Source organism: Leptodactylus fuscus, chromosome 1 (assembly GCF_031893055.1).
Source record: "Leptodactylus fuscus isolate aLepFus1 chromosome 1, aLepFus1.hap2, whole genome shotgun sequence".
NCBI lineage: Eukaryota > Metazoa > Chordata > Amphibia > Anura > Leptodactylidae > Leptodactylus > Leptodactylus fuscus.
The window spans coordinates 48,045,434-48,069,484 of record NC_134265.1 but is presented as its reverse complement, the minus strand read 5'-3'; the positions used below and the strand labels follow the sequence as shown (position 1 = coordinate 48,069,484).

The 24,051-nt window shown below is 42.0% G+C and overlaps 1 protein-coding gene across 2 annotated transcripts in view; it reads right to left on the bottom strand.

Annotated features, from left to right (window-relative positions):
- ERBIN (erbb2 interacting protein) overlaps positions 1–21,975 on the bottom strand; it is a 172,718-nt gene extending 150,743 nt beyond the window's left edge. For both annotated transcript variants that reach the window (XM_075269806.1, XM_075269807.1), the window contains exon 1: positions 21,424–21,975. The gene's annotated coding sequence lies outside the window, so the exon portion shown is untranslated. The remainder of the gene's footprint in view (positions 1–21,423) is intronic.
- Between the last annotated feature and the right edge of the window lie 2,076 nt (positions 21,976–24,051).

The window sequence follows — 24,051 nt, the reverse complement described above, 5'->3', positions numbered from 1 at the left end:
TACTGCACATGTGCTGCTCAGATCGTACATTATTCACTTAATCTAAAGTTTTACAGGCCTTTTAAATAAGTCTATGAATTTATTCTTTAGTAGCAGGAAATGTCTTCTGACTCTTGGCTCTTTTATATTATTTTCCAATTAGGCCTGTGAAGGATTAGGGGCTTAAATGTGTTATAATAAGGATACAGAACCTGTCAGAAATAATGTGCACATGAAATTTCCATTCCAGTCTTTTATGTCATTTTCCATCTTTTCTTCCATCAATGCTATTCCTTATATTTTATGTGTAACCCGTGTAATATAACATTCAAGTTAAAACGCATTCTTCTAACATTACATAATGCCATCCTCCCTCCGAGCGAGACTGGACTTTATCAATGCGTTGCAATATACCCACAAATTCTTTACTAATGTGAAATAAAATACTCAACATTTTTTACATTTCACCTCCTAATGAAAAATAATGATAGCGCATGTAAGTCCTGTAGCAGAAAAAAATGCCTTCCACTTAAAGGGATTCCACTTAAAGGGATTGTCTCATAACAGATAACCCCTTTAATTTGAGAACTACAGCAATCAGCTGATTGACACGGATCTAACTTTGTACACCCCTTCAAAGGGAGTCTATGACGACCAAAATAGCTTTTAAACCGCTTACATACTGTTTTAGGAACAGTTAGTGATCGGGCTTGTTCACACGGGAAAAGAGGGGGTGGATTTTGGCGCTGACTCCTCCTCAAAATCCGCCCCTTCACAATAGAGGTCTATGCAGACCGCCAGCGTTCTTTTTTCCACTAGTGGTTTGTTCCTGCTAGTGGAAAAAAGAAGCGAGCTGCTCATTCTTCAAGCAGATTCCGCAGCTGATTCAGCATGGCGTCCGCCTCGCGACTGCACCCTCCGGACTAGACCCATTCATTTGGGCCTACTCCAGAGCGGGAAGCCGCAACTGTTGGAAACCGCAACAGTCGCGGCAGGCACATTTTGGTCCTATTCTGACACGGTATCGTGTCCCGTGTGAACTAGCCCATATAGTAATCATAACTTAGTGGCAGCCATATTTTCTAATCCTCTATAACCCCTTTAAAAGGGAAATTGTCAGTTCTATTTGGTACACTAAACCAACTACAGGTCCATAGGGGCTAGTGGTTCAGTGTCCCAAAATAGCCCTGTCCTAGCACGGTCAGTGACCACTATAGCCTTTACTCCTACCTAGAGGTCTCATCAGACTCATCTTTGGGGAGAGGTCACTGGTGAAGGATCAGTGACATCACTCAGATAAGACAAGTCCTGAGGCCACTGATAGAGTGGTCTCAGTGGGCACGTGAGCCTATGTCATACGAGTCCTAGCATGGAACCAGGACTGTACAACAGAGTGCCTAGGATATGTCTTTTTTTTTTTTTTTTTTTACCCTGGCCACCATTGAGTTTCCCATAATTTATGTATAACCCATATTAAGGGCCTATGGGTGGTTTAGCGTACCATATAGACTTGACAAGTTCCCTTTAACATTCAGCTGAATGCCATGAATCTGCCAAAGAGAGAGATTCAAAGATTGTTAGCGAGTGGGGAACCCACCTCTATAAAGGCATATGGAAAATAGTTTTAGTATAGTATCTGTTCTAACATCAGCGCCGTAATCCGCCTGGAATCCCTATGGATAACTTCAAAAACATATCAATTGTTCTATATAAATACAGATTTCACATGCCTGCCTAACCTTAAAATACAGTACTGTGAACACAGTCTGTGACTGGGTGTGGGACTATTTACCCACCATGTGAAGTGTCTATTGTCCTCCATGGATCTACTACACTTATCTTGTCCATGGAGTCCATGCATATGGATGAGAGGTATATTAATAAGCAATCCCCCTGTAATAAAACATCCTGACATGCTGCTTGTTAGCACTTCCTCATGAACTGGTTATATTGTTATTGATGAGGCGAAACGCGTTGGTACACAAGCATACTTAGCTCTCCGAGCAATCTCTATATTAAGAATCATTTCCCTAGTATAAGGTTATTGATAGGATACTCAGAGGTTCCGGTTTCATTAGTAAGTGAAATAAATATGTTTTGTGTTTTTGTCACAGGGTCAAGCATTGGGAAAGAAGTAGGAGTATTGCACAAGAGATGTCAACCAGGATATTAGTATTACACACTGGATATTTTTTTTGACCCTCAAGACATAGATGAAGACACAGCAATTAAATGATATTTTAGTGCCCCTCTAATCCTGACCACAAACTCACAGTTTTAGAGAAAAATCTTAAATTAGCAAAATTTCACAACTAGGGCTGCAATGTTACTGTAAGAGAACTAGGCTCCGCAGTTAACAACCAGGCTTAACAAACAGGAAGTTACAAGAAAGTGCGCGCTGCTGCAGAAAAACCGCAGAAGCTAGATTGTAAACCCACCCCATACCACAAGCACCCCTATGATAGGACATTAAAAACAATCATCTCAGTATTTTCTGCAGTGTCTAACATAGTACATAACGGTTCTCGCGTCCAGGAGTGCGATGCTGGTAGACCAACATTACAGCCATTCTTACAATAAGTCATGGAAGACTTGTCCATAGATCCCCACCTAGCAGAAGAAAAGAGGTCCCCTATTCCTGCTCTGCCTGGTGAAGCTATCTTAATTCCTATACACTAGAAGGCACATCTTTCCTCAACAGACACTACCTTTAGTCTAGATGGAATTTAGCAGAGTCCTGATAAATCTTCCGGATTACATGATCTTCATTCTTTATTTTATGCTAAGGCCCCACATTGCGGAAACGCAGCATTTTTTTGTTGCAAATTTTGCAGCAGTCGAGCCAAAGACAAGAATGGCTTCAAAGGAAATGGGAAATATCTAGGAAGTTCTTATACTTCTACCTCCTGCTCAATCCACTCCTGGGTTTGGCTCAAAAAACCGTAGCAAAATGTGCAACAAAAAAAAGCTGTGTTCTACAACATGGGGTCTCAGCCCCACGTTGCTTTTATATTTTGCTATTGATAGCTTATTCGATACATGACCCTGCTCTAACTGCAAAAAAAGAAAAAACACTTTCCAAAGCCCCCCTTGAATGACAGTGCCCTTGCTGGTCTCCTGCGGGGTGTATGCACAGTAAAATTCCTCAGTCTGCCAGTTATCTGGGACTATACTGCAGATGTATCAGGCAGATGACGCTTGAGATCAGCCTTATGGTAGACAACACAAGGCTGTCAAACAAAAGGTCTGGGGTTGACAATGGGGGGAGTTTAACAGAAAAAGCCAGTGCTGAAAGTGGAAGCCCCGCCAATGGTCAATAATGGTATGATCGTATTCATGAAAAGGTGCACTAAAAGTTACTGGATTATTATGAATTCTTCTAATGACTGTTTCCTTTTAAAGGGATTGTCTGAACTAACTGTTTACAGTGAAAAGAGTATTAGTCACTTTACTAATCCCCTGCTGCTCCTGCGCTTTCCAGGCCCCCCACCCGACCAGTCTGGCCTCTGGCACCCTGACCTCTAGTGATGACATTTTTACACAGACCCTGCAGAGGTCAAGCTGCATCATTATAGTCTATGGGGTCCGCAGGTTTCCTTAGGTAACCGCTTTTTTAAGCGAATAGGTTTCCGTTGAGGGGGTCCCCAAACGAAACCCAAACAAAACGTCATCAAAGGAGGTCAGGATACAGAAACTAACAGGAAGGATCAGGGAGTCGTGGGTAAGTTGAGGATCACCTAATTTGATATTTGACATGCCTGTAAGAATTTGGTAAATATTTCATAGAGCAGGACACCTCCTTTAAGCTTTAAAGTCTATGGGTATCTCATATGGCCAACACTAAGCCGGTAATCTGTGCAGGAGGGGCAAATTCTCCATCTGTAGCACTGCCAATACTGAAAAATCTACATGAAGTAATACAAGCAACAACAAAGTAGAAAAATTGTGCACGGAGGAGACGGTATATAGGCAGGAAAGCAGAAAACATAATGTGTGTATGATTTCAATGACTGATATTGTCATGTTCATTTCAGTCCCCGTTTCCCAGAAGTCAGCAATTTTACAGAATGCGGGTAGATTTTTTTGACTGATTCAACAGATGGCCGTCATTGAGAAACCCTCATTTGCCATTGTTAATTACTCTTACACGCAAAGATTACCATAAGAAATGAGCAACATGTCGGATAAAAAATAAATCCTTACAGGAATGTCTCGTAATACCGCAGATGAAGCCTTTACTTCATCACAGTACAAATAATGACCGGCAGCTAAGGCTCTGATCACATCTGTGTTAGTAGAGTCAGAAGCTGATTGAAATTGTCACATGATGGACAACGACAATGCCTAATGGACCCCAATGAGGAGATTTTATAGGGTTTCTGCCCTGGCTATTTTTCTGCCAGATTTTACGGAATTTGCAACAGACGCTCCTAACTTGGCCTACAAAGCGGTTGTGAACAGATCCTTATGGAAGAGCATTTGCTGCAGTATCCAAAAAAATACCACCACACAGTGCACAAACATAGACGAGTATTAGTCCCTATCAGATCGGACTATCCTGTGGTGGAGGGTGGTGGAGCCCCAAGGCATTAAGGCTAAGGCCCCACATTGTGAAAACACTTTTGTTGTTGAGGATTTTGCTCCATTTATTGAGTCAAAGCCAAGAGTGGATTAAGCAAGATGGAGAAGTGTAAGAACTTCTATATATCTCCCATTCTTCGCTTTGGTTCAAGAAGCTGCCGTTCTGCAACGTAGGGCCTCAGGTTAAAGGAGTTTTCTGTGCTATTTATAACCTGCGTAATATTAGATCGGTTTAACAATATTGTAGCATTGAAAAGTGTTCTTATATGGTAACCTATGGGAACATATCCACGAACTTTCACAGAACTTTACAGCTGGAAAACTATTGATGTATCAATAGCCACAAGCAAGTGTCAAGTCCGACATCAGACATGGGGAAATCTTCTTCCAGGAGGTATTGCCACAGGGCGATTCCAAGAAAGAGGTAGAACAGCACAAAGCAATTCTTGGCAAGAAGAACCATACCCCGGAGAACATCTCCATGGCAGCGCTGATGGTGAGCGAGAGAGAAAGCAGAAAATACAAACAAGTTCAAGAGAAGTACTGTGGACAATAGGCGGAATTAACCCGACATTTCTAGGGAGGGGAATAAGACTGCTAGTGATAAGCTTCGGTATGGTGCTACAACCTACCTTATGCATAGTGAAGGCCAGCGCAGGCCTGGTTCACATCTGTACATGGGAGTCCCTGAATGAAAACCTTAGGAAACCTGTGGACCCCATAGACTATAATGGGATCTGTGTGGTTCACACACGAAAAATGCAGAGAGAAAAGTGCTGCTTGCTTGAGTTTTCTCTTCACATATTCCATATGGATAGGGGAGTGGAATGGACCAAACGCAGATGTGATCCAGGCCTATCTTTGCTTGAATCAGTCAGTGTACAAAAAGACATCATTGTGGGATAACAAATAATTGTGGGCCAGAATATATAACTTTACACTGCATTGCCCCACATACAGTAGAAGTGGATCAATGCATTATAGTGTTAGGGTCCAGAGTCTGTATCCAACCAATGACAACATCATCATGTTTGTATGGGTTTCCTCTTACGTTCCAAAGACATACAGATATTGGGTGCCCTACTTGTCTATAAAGCACTGTGGAATATATGGGTGCTATAGAAGTAAAATAAATAAACAAGGTAAATTGTGAACTCTACATTACTAGTGGCAAAGATCTATAAGGATAAAACAAACTCTATCCAGCCCCATATCTCGTTTGTCCAGGCGAGCTATGACTTCTGAGCAGGGGGGAGGCAGCACTTCTGGATGTGCTAGAAATGAATTTATTATGTGGCATCCAGGGATGTGATAAGCCTACTCATTCCTCGAGGACTACCATCCTGTCAAGACCGTTCTCCTAATGCACATATCATCAATTTGCTAAGCTTTAATTATAACTAAGAACAACTCACAAATCCCGTGAACCTGAGCACCACTGCCAAAGCCATGCAAAGTCAACAAGCCGTATGACCATCCTTTCTAAGCAAACAAAGCTGTATATAGTTATAAATAGCCGGCTCGCTCAGCTCCTTCCAGGTGAACGTCACAATGGCTGCTCCTGCTGCAAACAACGGTGTGTCCAGCACAGCATGGAGCAACACAAAGGAGTCACATCACATCTACATTCAGAATATTACAAGGACAATATATTTACATGTATGAGGTTAGGCCTGGACCTAAACATTCAACTGTCCTGCAATACTCCCGACTCTTTCATTAAAGGGATATTATTCTCACAAAGACAATCCAAATAAATGCAGCAGGTCGGGCTCCTGGGACTCCGGTGGTCATCTGTCAATGCCAAAGGAATAGCACTGTGAAGAATACATGGATAGGCAATATATGGCCTATGATAGATGAGTGAGGGTGTCAAGCAGGGCTTCATTCCTAATAATAACCTAGTATGTATAGTTAGAGTTGGAGATTAATAAAGCATTTCAGGGTAAGAACTACATATGGTGAAAACAAGGAAACTCCTCTTCTTGGAAGGTATTACCTTATAGATTAATGCCTGGTTTTCAAAGAAACCTAAGGGCATAATCTGGGAATAACAGCCAAGTCAGAATAACTACTAAAAGGAAGACGTTCTCATTCACAGACAACTGTTTTGAGGTTTCGCACCAGTACAGAGTAGGGTAAGAGGTCTCAACGTGGGTCCGAAGGGGTAACCTCCTCCTTAGGTCTCTTTGAAAACCATGCATTAATCTATAAGGTGCTTCCTTCCAATAGGAGCAAATTCCCTTTTCACCAATGAGGTCCTGTTTGTACTCTTTACCCAGAATTGTTAGCAGGGCATGCCCGATCTAATAAGTCCCGGTACCAGTCTCTCAATGAGAGACGTCAACCTTTCTGACCTTAGTGATCTTGGAAAGGCAGGGGTGGGGGTTTAGGTATATTGACGGGAGGTCCTACTTGTCAACTGTCCCAAATTTACAAAAGGCCAATTTAAAGGGCTCTCTTATATTAGTCATCCACCCGACCCATATCTATGTCTTCAAATCTAAGGTCCCAACTCCCATGAGACGGCTCTCTCCATTCACTCCAACAAGCATGCCAAGTCATCTCCCTGACTATATATACGTGTAGCCACCTCGAGACTCAGCGGCAGGACAGGAAGGTGTGGTTTCCAGAGGAAATAACACTTTTAAACCATTTTGTATGTTTTTTGTAATAGAGAAAGACATGTTAGAACATTACATCCATGAATACAGGTACAGGACTTTGCTGCTACAATTCTGAATGTGTATATTTGGATGGCAGTGTATTATTATATCACTTGTTTTTACCACTTTAACCAATTGTCTTTCATCTACAGGTACCAACACGTCACCTAACTCTGAAGTTATTAAACTTGTTCCCGCTCCATTAAGTAGAACGCTGCTATTTTTTTTTATGGTACCTTGCCAGGCACATACTTGGGTTAATGTGGCAGAAATGTATTTGAGCTCTGACTAGGACTAGAACTCAAATTAGGCCTGGTTCACATCTGAATTTGAGGAGTTTGCTTGGGGACCCCCTGAACGGAAGCCTATCAACATTAAAAAAAAAAGCGTTTACCTAAGGAAACCCGAGGACATTTCTCTCTGCATTTTTCATGCGGAGAGGGGAACGGAATTGTACAAACGTAGATGTGAACAGAGCCAAACTCTAGGACTGTAACTTGTAGGATGCTGGATGACTATTACGTCTGCAATTTATTTCATTTTCATTTCTGTATTTCTGACTTATTTAGATTAAAGTTACACACACACTTATGATAAACAGATAGATAGATAGGAGATCAATATGAGATAGATACAGTCCTATGAAAAAGTTTGGGCACCCCTATTAATCTTAATCATTTTTAGTTCTAAATATTTTGGTGTTTGCAGCAGCCATTTCAGTCTGATATATCTAATAACTGATGGACACAGTAATATTTCAGGATTGAAATGAGGTTTATCGTACTAACAGAAAATGTGCAATATGCATTAAACCAAAATTTGACTGGTGCAAAAGTATGGGCACCTCAACAGAAAAGTGACATTAATATTTAGTAGATCCTCCTTTTGCCTCTAGTCGCTTCCTGTAGCTTTTAATCAGTTCCTGGATCCTGGATGAAGGGATTTTGGACCATTCCTCTTTACAAAACAATTCAAGTTCAGTTCAGTTTGATGGTCGCCGAGCATGGACAGCCCGCTCTCAAATGATCTGAAAACAAAGATTGTTCAACATAGTTGTTCAGGGGAAGGATACAAAAAGTTGTCTCAGAGATTTAACCTGTCAGTTTCCACTGTGAGGAACATAGTAAGGAAATGGAAGACCACAGGGACAGTTCTTGTTAAGCCCAGAAGTGGCAGGCCAAGAAAAATATCAGAAAGGAAGAGAAGAAGAATGGTGAGAACAGTCAAGGACAATCCACAGACCACCTCCAAAGAGCTGCAGCATCATCTTGCTGCAGATGTTGTCACTGTGCATCGGTCAACAATACAGCACACTTTGCACAAGGAGAAGCTGTATGGGAGAGTGATGAGAAAGAAGCCGTTTCTGCAAGCACGCCACAAACAGAGTCACCTGAGGTATGCAAAAGCACATTTGGACAAGCCAGCTTCATTTTGGAAGAAGGTCCTGTGGACCGATGAAACAAAGATTGAGTTGTTTGGTCAATCAAAAAGGCGTTATGTATGGCGTCCAAAAAAAATAGCATTCCAAGAAAAACACTTGCTACCCACTGTAAAATTTGGTGGAGGTTCCATCATGCTTTGGGGCTGTGTGGCCAATGCCAGCACCGGGAATCTTGTTAAAGTTGAGGGTTGCATGGATTCCACTCAGTATCAGCAGATTCTTGAGAATAATGTTCAAGAATCAGTGACGAAGTTGAAGTTACGCCGGGGATGGATATTTCAGCAAGACAATGATCTAAAACACTGCTCCAAATCCTCAGGCATTCATGCAGAGGAACAATTACAATGTTCTGGAATGGCCATCCCAGTCCCCAGACCTGAATATCATTGAACATCTGTGGGATGATTTGTAGCGGGCTGTCCATGCTCGGCGACCATCTAACTTAACTGAACTTGAATTGTTTTGTAAAGAGGAATGGTCCAAAATCCCTTCATCCAGGATCCAGGAACTGATTAAAAGCTACAGGAAGCGACTAGAGGCAAAAGGAGGATCTACTAAATATTAATGTCACTTTTCTGTTGAGGTGCCCATACTTTTGCAGCAGTCAAATTTTGGTTTAATGCATATTGCACATTTTCTGTTAGTACAATAAACCTCATTTCAATCCTGAAACATTACTGTGTCCATCAGTTATTAGATATATCAGACTGACATGGCTGCTGCAAACACCAAAATATTTAGGACTAAAAATGATTAAGATTAATAGGGGTGCCCAAACTTTTTCATAGGACTGTAGATAGATAGATAGATAGATAGATAGATAGATAGATAGATAGATAGACGTCCAAACAACGACAGTACCAGCAAGAGAAGGGTGCCTGCCTCAAGGTACATGTGATTCCCAAAATACAAAAAAAAAGCAAAAAATAACGGCACTCTGTAGAAAGAAGTGAAAATTGTGGGTTTCATGCTCCCTAACAAATTGCAATGTTTCAGCTGAAGTGCTGCCTATTTCTTGTTTTTTTTTTTTTGCATAGATTTTTTTTTCTTTTGCAATAGCATTACAAGTGCAAAATTCTTCAGTGGATGACGCAAGGTCTAATCACCTATTAACCAATGTCGCACTAACCCTGGCCATGAACTTCCTCAATGATATGACCACAAGATTCATTCCCATGAAAAATTATTTACAGTGCATAGGACACTAAATATATTTATTCTATATATTCACCAAGACAAAATGGGCTTCCTGCGCACATCATGCAGACACAGCATCAGATAACTTAGCCACTAAAATAAACTCATGACCTGTTCAGACAGCGAGGAAACAAGTCACCCAGACAGATCCGTTACAAGGCTTTTCTTGTCGTCTGCTAGCTACATAAGTTGCACTAAGATCTCAGCACCTAAGTATTCTGGAAACCAACTGCTACCTTCAGTATATACCACTGCTAGATCTGGGACTATATATCATGGTTAGAGCTATGGCTATATACCACAGCTATTTCTGTGACTGGCTAAAGGTTGGATCAGGTTCTGCAAAAATTGTATATGATGTATAATATATAGGGTGTGCTCTTCCTACATTTTACAGGTTTACACCCAGATAACAATTTTAAGGTGCTGAATAGTGCACAATCCTGTTTGTTAGCACTGCAATAAAATGTCTAGGTAACTTTCCTAACTCTCTTTTTTTATATAGATGCTGTAATGTGCAGAGCCTTGTATTAGGCAAACTGGCATCTCTTCCTCACAGGGCATCGGACAAATTTTGAGTAGTCAGGAAAATGTTATCGACTCGGATTTAATAATATGATCATTTTGAGGCCCGGTTTACATGGGCATTTGGGTTCCCGTTCGGGGAGTCCGCTTGGGGATCCCCCGTATGGAAACCCATTGGCATAACAAAATGGTCACCTAAGGAAACCTGCAGACAGCACCTCTACAGCTCAGCCCCTACTGATCAATGAGTAAGCAGGAACCTGATGATCAATCAACAGGGGCCGGTCATACCAAACATCCCCATTTTCAGCTGAGAATAGACAGAAAATATCCAGCATAAGCAATCTATGTTTGCCAGACTGACTCCGCCTATAAGGCAGATTTCCGGATGTTCATCTGCTGAAATGGGCAAAATTTTGGTTCATAAAAATCTAATGTTTTTGGCAATCTCAAGAATGGGCAGCACAAGGCCAGATCCATGTCTGTGGTATAAATTCCTATTCAAGGGGAAACATGGTGGCTCAGTGGTTAGCAGTGGAGTCCTGGGTTCGAATCCCGACAGGAACAACATCTGCAAGGAGTTGTATGTTCTCCCCATGTTTGCGTGGATTTCCTCCCATATTCCAAAGACATATTGATAGGGGGGGGGGGGGAATGTACATTGTGATCCCTATATGGGGCTCACAATCTACATTAAAGGGGCTCTATCATTGGGAAAAGTCATTTTTAACTAATCACATCCTTGCATAGGCTTTAGAAAGGTTATTCCACACCTACCTTTAGTATGTAGATTGCCTCAGTGGTTTCTGAATAAGTCCGTTTTTATTCATATGCTAATTAGACTGGTGCACGATACATCGTGCACCCTCTGTGCTATTGTTTCCTATGGGTGTATACAGCACAGGCTGCTGCTGATGACTCAGCTTCCTGTTTGCACACACACATAGGAGATAATAGCAGTGATGAGTGCTGCTGGGAACTTCCTGTGCTGGCTGGAAGCTCATTAGCATATGAATAAAAACATACTTATTCAGAAACCACTGAGGCAATCTACATACTAAAGGTAGGTGTGGAACTGCCTTCCTAAAGCCTAAGCAAGGATGTGATTAGTTAAAAATTACTTTTCCCAGTGATAGAGCCCCTTTAAAAAAAAAAAAAAATCCTGCTCAAGTTCTGTTTTAGATTTGCAATGAATTTTACTTTGTAAAATGGAAAGTGAAAATTTGTAGCTGTTCTGCAACATAAATGAGCATCTGAATTTCAGAATCCACTTGTATACACTTGTATTTCCACATGGATTCTATTTCACCCCAAGCAGGAAAAATCCTATCCTATTTTTCTTTGGAAACATCCTATGCCATATGTTGTACTGTACGTTACACTGCTTTTGTAAATTCCAAAATGTCTGGACCTGGCCCCAGGTGGTGGAGGACGTAGGAGCTTGAGCTGCTGAACTAAGGATTCATAGTTTTCTATAATTTGATTCATTATTTTCATGTAATATGCTATGTAAGTGCTGCCAGGACCCATATAGGAATCCTATTAGCCCCATTTCCTTAGACCATACACAGTGTTTGACACTTCTGTCAGTATAAAATCATATGGGTAAACCTGTCAAGTACTGTGGAAGCAAGACTCGTATGATTCCTATAGGAGTCCTGGCAGCATCTAAACAAATTCAACACAAACAATCACATCATAGAGACCTTTATATCCATGAGGTCAGAGTCATATTTTCCATTATATTATGCCCCTCAAAAAACAGAACTCCAGGCAGCCTGAAGGAAGGATTCAAAGAATATTGTTTTTTCACAATTTAGGCTCCTTGGCTAGGCATCTAGGTACTAAATTCACACTGAATGCTAGAACAAAGCCATGACCTCCTTGCTTTCTTATGGAGGAGCCATAGACTACAAGTCACTATATCTGTGGCTGGAGAAAGTAAAGTTGGTCAGGTATTGCAATCTCCCAAACTCAGCCCATGTTATTTGTGGACGAGAGTAACTAGAAGAACCAGTTCTTCTTCCCTTAACAAAGAAAGCGGAAACAATACGCACCAGCCCTGAAAACTGGCCAGAATGAGAAATATTTCTTGTGACAGACATGGCCAGCGGTATTATGGATGCCTATTCACCAAACTACATCCCCACCCCATCTCTCCGGTAAATGTACACCTTCGGCCTATATTGGGACAGACAGTGGGTTGAGGCTCTTCCTCCTTACAAAGTTCTTTTCTGTATTCATGAGAAACTTGTGGGATAGGGTTTTAGTAGGGAAAGCGCTGAGCTCGCTGTTTCTGTATCATCCATTCTTAGAACCAGAGGGGATTCCCGATTAATAGGTCATAAATACATGTACTGCGGCCATACGGTGTACTTATTGCTGGGCTGTCCTCTGCCAAAGACAAGAGTGGATGCAAAAGAAACAGCCAATGCAAGCAAACGCACACAAAAAAAAAAGAAAAAAAAAAATCTAGAAAAAACTAAGGCCCCACATTGCTTCTCTGCAATGTGGGGCCTTAGTCTAAATTAGTACTGCAAGAATCTCAACCACACAAGAAACTACCACCCCTGGCATGTGAACGACATGGGATACAACACTCGGCACCCCACCACTCAGCCTGGCCTATATAAGTCATGGGTCCAGAAGCAGACTCTGTACACAGCAGTGGCCATGCCAGGGCACTGCTGATCAACAATTATGCCAGGTTACAGTAAGTAAACTGAAGAAGCCACTATGCAGTGTACAGTACTGTCTGCCCCCAGCTGCATGCATTGCAAAAATCACATGGCTGCAGTTGCTGATCGGTGGAGGTGCCAGCTGTCAGCTTCCCCCACTGATTCGCTGTTGAGGACTTACTAAGGACAGATCATCAATATTAACTCTTTGACAACCAGACAGTTCTGTAGAATTGGTAGGCCAAGCCACTGACTCAGATTCCTCCATTTTTCCAAAATTTTCTAATTCATTACAAAGCCAGGGATTGAATTCCTACACAAGGAAATACATAAGCTATGTATCTAACTATACAATACAATTAACTGTTTAATATAACTAAAAGCAATCAAACATTTTATTTTGAAGACTTTTTTCCAACTCCGACTCCAGCCAAAATTGGTCCTAACCCCGACTCAACGGCCCTGCAACCAGGGCTATAACATGAAACTCCTGAGCCCCAATGCAAAATCTGCAATGTGGCCCCTAAATACCAAGTGGCATGTAGAATAGATTATGTGGCAGAGGGACCTTCAGGTCCAAGTAGTCACTGCTTACCTAGAACTACGCCCCTATAATTCAATTTTTGTAAGTCAGTGATTGTTCATTTAATATAAAATTGAGCAAAAAATAAGCATAACAAAACGCAAAACAAAACCATCTTAAGGGTAAATATCAAAACGATAAATGCTAGAACCAAAGCATGCGCTATTGTATGGGGGAAAAAAAATGGTAAAAGAAATTTTACAAAAGTGCAAAAATGTAATGTTGCAAAAACGACAATAAAAAAAAAAAAAAAAAAAAAAAAAGAGAGAAGTTCTCTCTTCACACCTCACTAAAATCATCTAAACTAGCACAGAGGAAGTTACAATTGCAAAATAAACCAGACATCACATAGGTAATACGAGATGTGTGGAGGCTACAGACCACAAAAAGACGTCACATGAAGGGCATGAGGGGGTTAAACTTCGAGCGCAGAGACAAAATTGAGCAAATCCTGTCCCAGCAACAGGGTAAATGAAAACCAAAAACATTTTCTACTTGCTACAGTTCTCTACAACCTTACAAGTGGTATACTAATGTACAGTTAAGGCCGAGGCCCCACGTTGCGGAAACGCAGCTTTTTTTGTTGAAGATTCTGTTGCTTTTTTTGAGCCAAAGAGGGCTACAAAAGGAATGAGAAATACCTGGGAAGTTCTTATGCCTTCTACTCAATACACTCCTGGCTTTGGCTCCAAAAACGGCAACAAAAAAAGCTGTGTTTCCGCAAAATGGGGCCATAGCCTTAAAGGGATTTTCCAATCTTATGAAATAAAAATGAAAATAAAAAAGAATAATGTCACGTACGGGCCTTTCTAGCACATGACACTGATGCAACGGTCAGGGGTTGACTCAACTCCGCTCACTCAATCTTGCACTCACCCTTCATTCAGGCTGCAAATTGAGCATATGCTGCTCCCCAACTGAGTCCACGCACCCCAAATCCACGCTGCCACCACCAATGATTTACCGGATCAGTGGAGACCTCGCTCACATGTATACTTCAAAAAGGTAATGGGTTCATAGAAAATAAGTTAAAGTTAACACTTCATTACCAAGATGGTTCAGTGCTACAGAGATAACAAATCCAGATAGAGAGAGAAAAAAAATGTCACACAATACAAATAACTATAAACTAAAAGGGAATAAAACAAATTAAGACTTGAAAGTCTTTGGCTCCGGGAGCTTGGAGATCTTCTGTTGTGAGAATGGACACATCCAGCTCTCCAGCAGACTCCACAGATGTGACAAAGAATCTAGGTGTTCCCTTCTTAGTTAAGACCAGTTAAATTGTAGATGAGGCTGGATGAAGACATCAGTCCATCAAATACAACCTATAACCCTACAATCCCCTACAGTGTTGATCCAGGGGAATAAAATATAAAAAACAAAAAAAACTTTATATATCTGATATATCTGAAGAAGAAGCTCAGAGGAAGCTTCGAAACATCATATTCTGTCATCATTATGAGTTAGCCATTAAAAAAGGTATCACCTACTGAAGACTTGCAAAGTTTTTTTTGTTTTTTATATTTTATAACCACTGGCTAACACGGTACCAAAACAAACATTTTCCTTTGATCCAGGGGAAGGCAGAAAACCCCATTTCAGGAGAAAAAGTTCCTTCCCGACTCCAATCTGGCAGTCAGTTGTCCAGGCACACCTCCCTTCCAGGTAGCCACCCTCCGCTAGCCCCCCACTGCAGGATCCTCAGAAAGAAGGATGTTTTCCTGACTGCGGGGAAAGTGGTGTCTCTCTGCTGGCCCTGGAGGTTAGTCCAGGGTAACACCCTTCCTCTCTCAGGGTCACTAAACCAAAACTTCATAAAGCAATAAAACAACATCTGGTCAGCCAGAGAAAGGCAATTTCCCCTCTAACCCTTTTGTATACACACAAAGCACTGAGACAGGTTGATAACACAGCACAGGACAGGACAGGACAGGACTAACATGGTTAGGAAATGTGTATATAAAACACATATCAAAGTAGAAAACATAACTGGGGGTTCTTATCACAACTAATACTCATCGTACCAATCCCAGGCCAGTTCCCTGGTTCCCACCAGGTCTCTGTTTTACCTAGCTCCCATGATAATGTGTTTTGCAGAGAGGAGCAGAACTTCTGCAGTAACATGGCAGTATAGCTGAGGACACTCTTTCTGCCAGGAATTCAGAAGAAAGTAAACCACCAACCTCTAGAGGGGAAAGGAATCTTAAAAAGGATCTTTCACCAACTCCAGCTTTTAAAATTTGTAAATAGTTGAGGCTGCACTGATTCTGGCACAGTTGCAATAATTTTCTCTAGCCCCCGCCATTCCTGAGCAATCAGTGCAATTACTTTTGGTGCCTGATAAGGCTTTACACTGTCAGGTGGACAGTGCCAGGCAGGAGAAGGCAAGGGGTACAATTCAGAGATCCAGTCAGAGGCAGCCAGGCAGCCGGTGTCAGAGCTCAGAATCACACCCCATGCCTGCCTGACACCGCCCACAGGACAATACAGAGCCTGAATATTAAGCACCAAAAGTAACAGCACTTATTGTTCAGGAATGGTGGGCTCTAGAGGAAAAATTCCAACTGTGTGGGAATCAGTGGAGCAGCGACAAGTAGGACTTCATGGCAGTGGTGAATGGTCCTCTTTACTTCTGTCCAGAGTCCAGATGAAAAGCAACACTAAAGAGGTCACAGTGCATCAAAAATATTGTGAGAAAATGCGTTTTTTTTTTTAAGCTACAAACCAAACACTGTAAATTACTTTAGAACAACCAATAAACAAGGCTTTCAGGGCCTTCAGTAAGAAAATGATTCATGGGATAAAACCTTTAAGACTTAGGACGATTTCAAGATAATAAGAGATTAACTGCTAATGTATGTACCAAACAATAAGGGTAAGAAGCAGCTTTTCATTACCTTCCCGCAGAAAGTTAACAGGAACTGGAAAAAAAAAAACCTGAATAGCAAATAGTTGAATCATGAGCGAGGTATTCCGATTACCTCTCCTGATCTCCTAATATTATCATAGACAAACTGCTGAATGGAAAATTCTTACCTACATAATAGTTAGCTCCCAGAGAAAGGAAAACTCTGCAAGATTCACAAATTATAATAAAGAAATATGGCAGATTATTACTGCTCACATAAACCAGATCTACACGTACAGACAAAACCATATTACAATCATAGCGCCGCAGTAAATTCACTATTAATGAAGGAAAACAAAGATGAACTGCCCCGTGGATAAAGGAAAATAGTAATAGTATTATTAGTAAAAAAGGAACCACTACAGAAAGAAATCTAAGATATTATCACCATGGTACGGATCAGTATGAGAGCAAGCAGAGACTGCTATGGCCACAGAGGTCATATGTACTGTATGGGAGTCACACCCTGGTACACAGCTTTACTGTATGAACCCTAAATAAGATGTAAGTGATGACTTTGAACAAAGCGCCTATTTTGATGTATATGGAAGTAAAAGCAATGTACAATGTATGGAGGAGTAATGGGAGGTTCACGCAGAGGAATTTGGAGCTGATTTTGAGGCACAGAGGAGGCAGAAACCAATACTGAAAAAAGAAGAACTGCACTTGGTCTAGCTGATCAGCCCCATTCATCCAAGGCCGTAAAAGCCGAAGGGCACTTCTCTCTCTGCATTTTTCGAGCAGAAACCACATGGACCCCATTATAGTCTATGGGGTCTGCGGGTTTCCTAAGGTAACTGCTTTTTTATGAGGGTTCCCAAGCGTATTCCCTGAATGGAAACCCATGTGCAGGTATGAACTGGGCCTAAGGTGGCAGTCTGCCTCAAAATCCTCTTCATTTTCCGCCATGTGAATAGTCCCTAGCATAGCACTGTTAGTCTTCTATAGGACCTTGCTGTATGTTCATCTAAAGATTTATTTCTCTCTGATGCCATATAAACCTGCAGAAAAAAATAAATAAAAATCATATCATATTCCATCTGAGGCTGAAATACGGAAGTGTTGTTTCCAGAAGTATTGCTACTAAGGAAGAAAATTCCCATTAGGGTATATTTACATGCTATAGATTGGTTGCAGAAATTTCTGTGTCTAACTCACATGACTAAGACAGGCAGAAATCCATGTGCTTGGCACCAGAATAACCACATGAACTGATTTTAAAGGCGTAATCCCATTGTAAACACAAATACCCTATCCACGGGAAAGGGGATGGGTACCTGTTCGCCAAGGGTCTGACCTTGCTTCATGTGAATGGAGTAGTGGTGTACATGCGTGGTCACCCCTCCAGGCACATGTATGGAGATTCAGGAGACTGACGTCGATGGAGTCTTATAGAGGTGAATGGAGCATGGCCATGCATGCGTACCACTGCTCCATTCACATGTAACTTGTGTCTCCATTCCTCGGGGTCCAAAAGATGGAACCTCTAGCACTTACCCCCTGTCCTGTACAAGTGCATACAGTGAGACAACCCCTTTGAGTGTCTCACTATACTTTGACATGCATATGAGGTCTAATAGTCACTAAATTACAGTCAACGCTCAAGTGAGGTGAACATTTCCTTTCTTGGGACATCAAGTTGTTACGAATTGAACTGAATAATATTGGATTGTTCTTTCTTTCTGAATTAAAACATCTAGAAGATTTTCTAGGACAGAACAGTGAGCTAGTCTTTAGAAAAGTCAATATGTGATTGTCATTACATGCGATTATAAGACATATCTGTCATCGATCAATAACATCGATAAGAGAATCATTGGGGGAAAAGAATTGTTGGTGTCATTGTCTATTGATCATATGTGACCGACACGGGCAAAAAAAAAATGCATTTAGTTGCATTGGTCTATTTAACACTTCCAATACACTGTACCACGTCACATAGAGCAGAAGCCGACTGACCTTCTTGCATGATCCAGGAGCACAACAGAGGACCCAAATGTATCAGAATTTGTTGCAATATTTTTTTTAATGTAGGACTTACAAACTAGGTTTTTCCCTATCAGTATGTCTTTGTAGAATGGGAGGAAATCCACACAAACACGGGGAGAACATACAAACTCTTTGCGGATGTTGTCCTTGGTAGGATTGTAACCCAGGACTCCAGCGCTGCAAGGCTGCAGTGCTAACCACTGAGCCACTGTGTTACCCCTTGTTGCAATAATTGTTGTGGCTATCCCATTCACCCAAAAGGGGTCTGCAGATGAAAGGAATGGATTTTTCAGCAACAGTTTCTGCTGCATGTGTAAATGCAAGCAAACAAATGTAGAACAAAGATAAATAACCTATCCAGTATTAAGACCCATAAAGCCCAGCACTAGTATAGTGCGAGCAGCAGTGATAGTCTCTGTATCCCAGAGCACCAATATGAAACTGGTCCTACAATGCTGTGAATGTAACAGTGGAGGGGGATTTACTAAGACTAGTGTTACCTATGCCAGTCTTAATCCATTCCCCTGCAGGTGTTAAGGAACGCCAGGCTTGTAATAATTCTGGCGCAGGTATATATGCAAGAATTGAAACTTACTTACTGGCACGTGATTCTGGTATAACTCAGACCAGGTATAGTAAATAGGGATGGGCAAAGGCATCCTCACCCTGACCTGTCTTGACCTCCGTTGTCAAAAGTGGTAGACAGGGCACAGAGCCAATAATGTGGCACATCTTTGGCGCACAAAAAAAACCATCCACCAAACATGCGTCACATTTACGTCATAAAACGTACAAAGATGGGTCAGTAAAATCCCCTCAATATGTATAGGTAATACAGCATCAGGCATAGGGCTGCAGATTGGGCTCCTGAAAATAGGATTTCTCAAAGATTTTCACTCAAAATGCAAATGACCAATCAGTTGCCTAATAAAAGGTCACATGACCACCATATTACACGATTTTGGCTTTTTGCTGAGAAGGGTCTTGAGGTGATGGATCTCTAGACCTCATCTATGATAAAAAAACAAACAAACATGACCTGCAGAGACAGACTCGCAGGAATACGCTATAGGACAGCTATGTCTGCTGTATGGCGAGATACACTGGATAAAATATACATGCATTATATATACATGGTTACCACTGCATTATCACATGGAGGCTACCAGGACTGCAATGCTGAGCACAGATGGCCCTGAATGTACCGACATCTTTTCCACCGTCCCTACACGCACCAAAAGTGACCAGGCATCATGGCCAAAGGGCCAAACAACAGGTCCTCCGCTCCCATTTCCATGTCAGCAGTTTATGGCCTTTAATACATATCTGCACTTGCTTGACCTTGTTACAAGGATCACTAGAACTGACACAATTTCCCAGATGAGCTTGTAACCAGTCCATAATATAGAAGCAATAACCGGATCCCTAAATTCAGACCTGATCTCAATGCTCCGAGCTCTGCCTACGATCCCTACGTCTAAAATGAGGACTGAACATTTTGGCGCTGTCAGTGGGACATAATGTTGTCTGATCAGGACCAGACTAGAGGAGCATGTCTTGGAATGAACAAAGAGCTCCACTGTGTCGAAGGACAAGGCAGAAGGGATTAAAACCGAGGACTACTACCCCCTGCTGCTCTTGTAGATAAAGTTGATGAAAACTGCCTCTTTATAACGCAAAAAAACATAAAGGAGGGAGAATAAAAGAGGCATAAATCATCCTAAAGACCCATACAGACCTATCTTCTATGAGATCACGTCCGACAGGCCTCTATATGGACAATAACTGAAGACAAGGACTGAAAAAAGAATAAAAAAAAAGTTTGCATGGCTTCACATTACCCCTGACAGCAAAACACCACATCCCCCTACATTGCAGAACAAAAGCGAACCCTCCAATAACCACGCAATGTAATACAAGTATCTACATTATCCATTATAGGTCAATTTATTCTGCAGGTTTACGATTATTTGGTATGTTTTAATATTTATTAACATCCTGCCAGACGTTGCAGAACTGCGAAACTACTGGTGCGTGTGTAGACCCAGACAACAAGAGCACCAATCTGCAACCACCACATTTTCCATAGCGACACAAGCAGCCTTACTACGACCAATAAAACGTTGCAGCATGACAGCAGCGGCAAAAAGCAGCTCGCTAGAAAGTGCAGCAGTGACCCTATACCATATGTGATCTCGCCTGCTAAGCAACACCAGTGGATTAGGTCCAATGTATACAGCTAAGGCCTGGGCAAGGTAGCAACCTGCAACAAAGCCATGCACAGGAAGCTATGATGTCATGGTCATATCTTGTTGTGCAATGGAAACGAACTGGACTACAATCCCAACCACAGAAAGTCTTTATGTCAAACAGATGAAGGCTGACATAACCATGTGGACTGTGATCATGTCCAGAAGCACTGGGTATAATAGAGGGACTGTCTATACACAAGCACATTACTGCCGCCTCTATAACCAGATTAGAAACTTCACCATTGTTTTGTGTAAACTGGAAAATATCAATGGCTTCAGGACAGAGCACCATTAAAGCGGTGACACTTCATTACCGACACCGGAGGGAGGCAACAGGAAGGGAGAGCAGGCATGAGGCTTCACCAAAATGAGAACAGAACCAACAGAAATGTAACTAGCCCAAGCACCAGTACCTGCTATGGGTGCACATACCAACAAGGTGTCAGTATTTACAAATACACAGGTTCTGCTTATACAACAGAACACAAACAATACACAAATGTAATCTACATACAAACAACACACAATACAATCTACATACAAATACAATCTACACATACAATACACAAGTACAATCTACACACAAACAAGTAGTAATAGTCACAGGCTGACAACACTTACCTTGCTCTGTCCTGACTTGATTTATTTTTCCTTTCTGTTCCTTTTCCTTTAAAATTATGTTTCTAAAATAAAAGCACACAATCCCATAGAAGTTTACACTCTGCCTTTAAAATCCTCCTTTCCCAGAAATACAATCCAGATGAATTTCCAGCTCCGAATCATCCACACAAAAGAAATGTAGAAGTTCCAGATGAAATAACAGATGAAGTTTCCCTCTGCAGGTTCTTTCTTTTCCTGGACGAGGAGGAGCAATTAAAAGAATAATAAAAAAAAATCTTAAAAGGGGGGATTAAAAGTGCTTGGGGGGAGGAGATGAGAAGTGTGGAGTGTGGTAGGGGGCTCAGAGCTGGGAGAGGGTGAGGGGGCTCTGGAGATGGAGGATTCTCAGTGCTGGGATCCTTGGATGCCCCCTGGGTCCTTGAACGTGAGTGGGGGTCACTAGGGTGCTATTTGAGGGGTACAGTGTCGCACTATAGAGCCGCACCCTGCATACAGAGACACAGGCAGCACTCTCTCAGTGTCTCTCCTCCCCTGTACTGATGCCAGCAGCACACACACTCCCCTCCCCCTCCTTCTCTGGTTTCCCCTCCTCTTAGGAGGCTGTCTCTCTCCCTCTCTGCTACTCTCACTTCCTCAGGCGTCACATTTCTCCTCTATCTGTCTCTTCCTTTTCCTCTGTTTCCCCTTTTTGCAACATGTTTCTTGCATATAATAACATTGTATCCAGCTCCTTACATTTCCTGATCTCTGCTGCCCACCAGCTTTTCCTACCTTGCCTGCTCTGGTTAGCCAACTGTTGGTGTTTGCAGCAAGCTCTGACCATATGCCAGTGTGCATAATGTCTCTCTCAATGGGTGGGCACAATAGAGGAGATGATTGGGGGTGGGGGACTTGAATTAGAAGTGAGAGGTCACATAGCTGGCCGTGACCCTGTCTCACCCTTTCTTTAACCCTCAGATAGTTTGCGTACACTGCAGTAAATACCCCTCTCCTCTGGCTGTAAGGTGCAGCATGGGTGGTGGGCATTCGTAACTAAAAATACAGACAGTGGCTATTAATACACTGGTAATTTGGGCAATCTGTCTATAAGAATACTGTGTGCATCTAGGGTGACAAGGAGAATGCACCATGCTGCAGTTTTGCATTGCTATTGCCCAAGACAGGGTGGGATAAGAGGCTACCTAAGACACCCCTTATCTTAGGCCCGGCTCACATCTGCGCTCAGGTCCTTCCGTTTTCCTCTCTGCATGAAAAATGCGGAGAGAAAAGCGCCGCAAGCATGGATTATAGTCTATGGGGTCCGCGGGTTTCCTAAGCTATCCGCTTTTTTATGCACATTAGGTTTCCATTTGGGGGTCCCCAAGCGAACTTCAAGAACAGAAACCCATGGGCAGATGTGAACCAGGCCTTAGAATGTAACAGAACATGGCTGATCCTTATTTTTGCTTACAACAAATGTCTAGTTATAGTCAATCCATTCAATAATAGACCTTCAGTTCTCTTATATACTATGCATACTCGCCATCCTCTTAAAGCCCCTCTAGAAGATTCTTTTTCAATGCAATTTTGGGTAGACATTGCAGAAATAGATTAATACAGTATTAAAGGAGGTTTTCAGCCCCTCTCCCCTGCCAAACATCCTTTATATTGGTACAGGATACACTGTCTGATCAGGGGCGGTCTAATACCCATATTTTACATCAACTAATCCAGCTGCCTCCAGAATCTATAGAGACCTACGCGCTGGAAGGCAACTCTGCTCCTATTCAAGTTATAGGTACATAGCTGCAGTACCCTGGCACCACCACTGGACTGGGCTGCAGCTCTGCGCCAATGACCTGAATAAGCACAGAGCAGATTCCACCTCCATATATCTCTATAGTCTCTGGCAGCAGTTTCATCAGCTGTTTGGTGAAGGGTATAGGTGTCGGACCCCCACCAATCAAATACTGATGACCTATCTTGTGGCTAAGTCATCAATTTGAAAAATGCCTGGGAGACAGAAAACCCTGTTAGACTGGGTCACATGTAGCAAGTTTTCAGACGGTTATCTGCTGCAATCTGCTGTAACAATGTGGTTGGTGGGATTTAAATAACTCACTTCCACAAACATCAGAAAAAGGTATACAGCATGTGAATAATTGCTGCATGTTTGGCCATGGTTTTCAAGCTTTGCCAATGCGGAGGTTGAAAGCAGGGACTACGTGCATGGAGATCATGGCTGAACCTCTGATGGCAGCTTATCTTTAAAACAAAATGACTGGTTGCATTTCACCAAGCCTAACACTTAATTCCTCCTACATCATCTGTTGGGAGAATCTGCATACACATTAGATGGTCCACCGATACCATTGAAATTGATATTCATCTGATTGTGTATGACCAAACTTAGACCCCATGCACACGACCAAGTGGGGTTGAGTTTGTAGCGGATGTAGTTGGATGACACTTAGGGTGCATTCACACTACGTTTACGGCAGCTTATTCTGAACGTAAAATACGTTCAGAATAAGCGGCGTATAAAGCAGCTCCATTCATTTCTATGGGAGCGGGGATACGAGCGCTCCCCATAGAAATGAATGGGCTGCTTCTTTCACTCCGAGCAGTCCCATTGAAGTGAATGGGAAG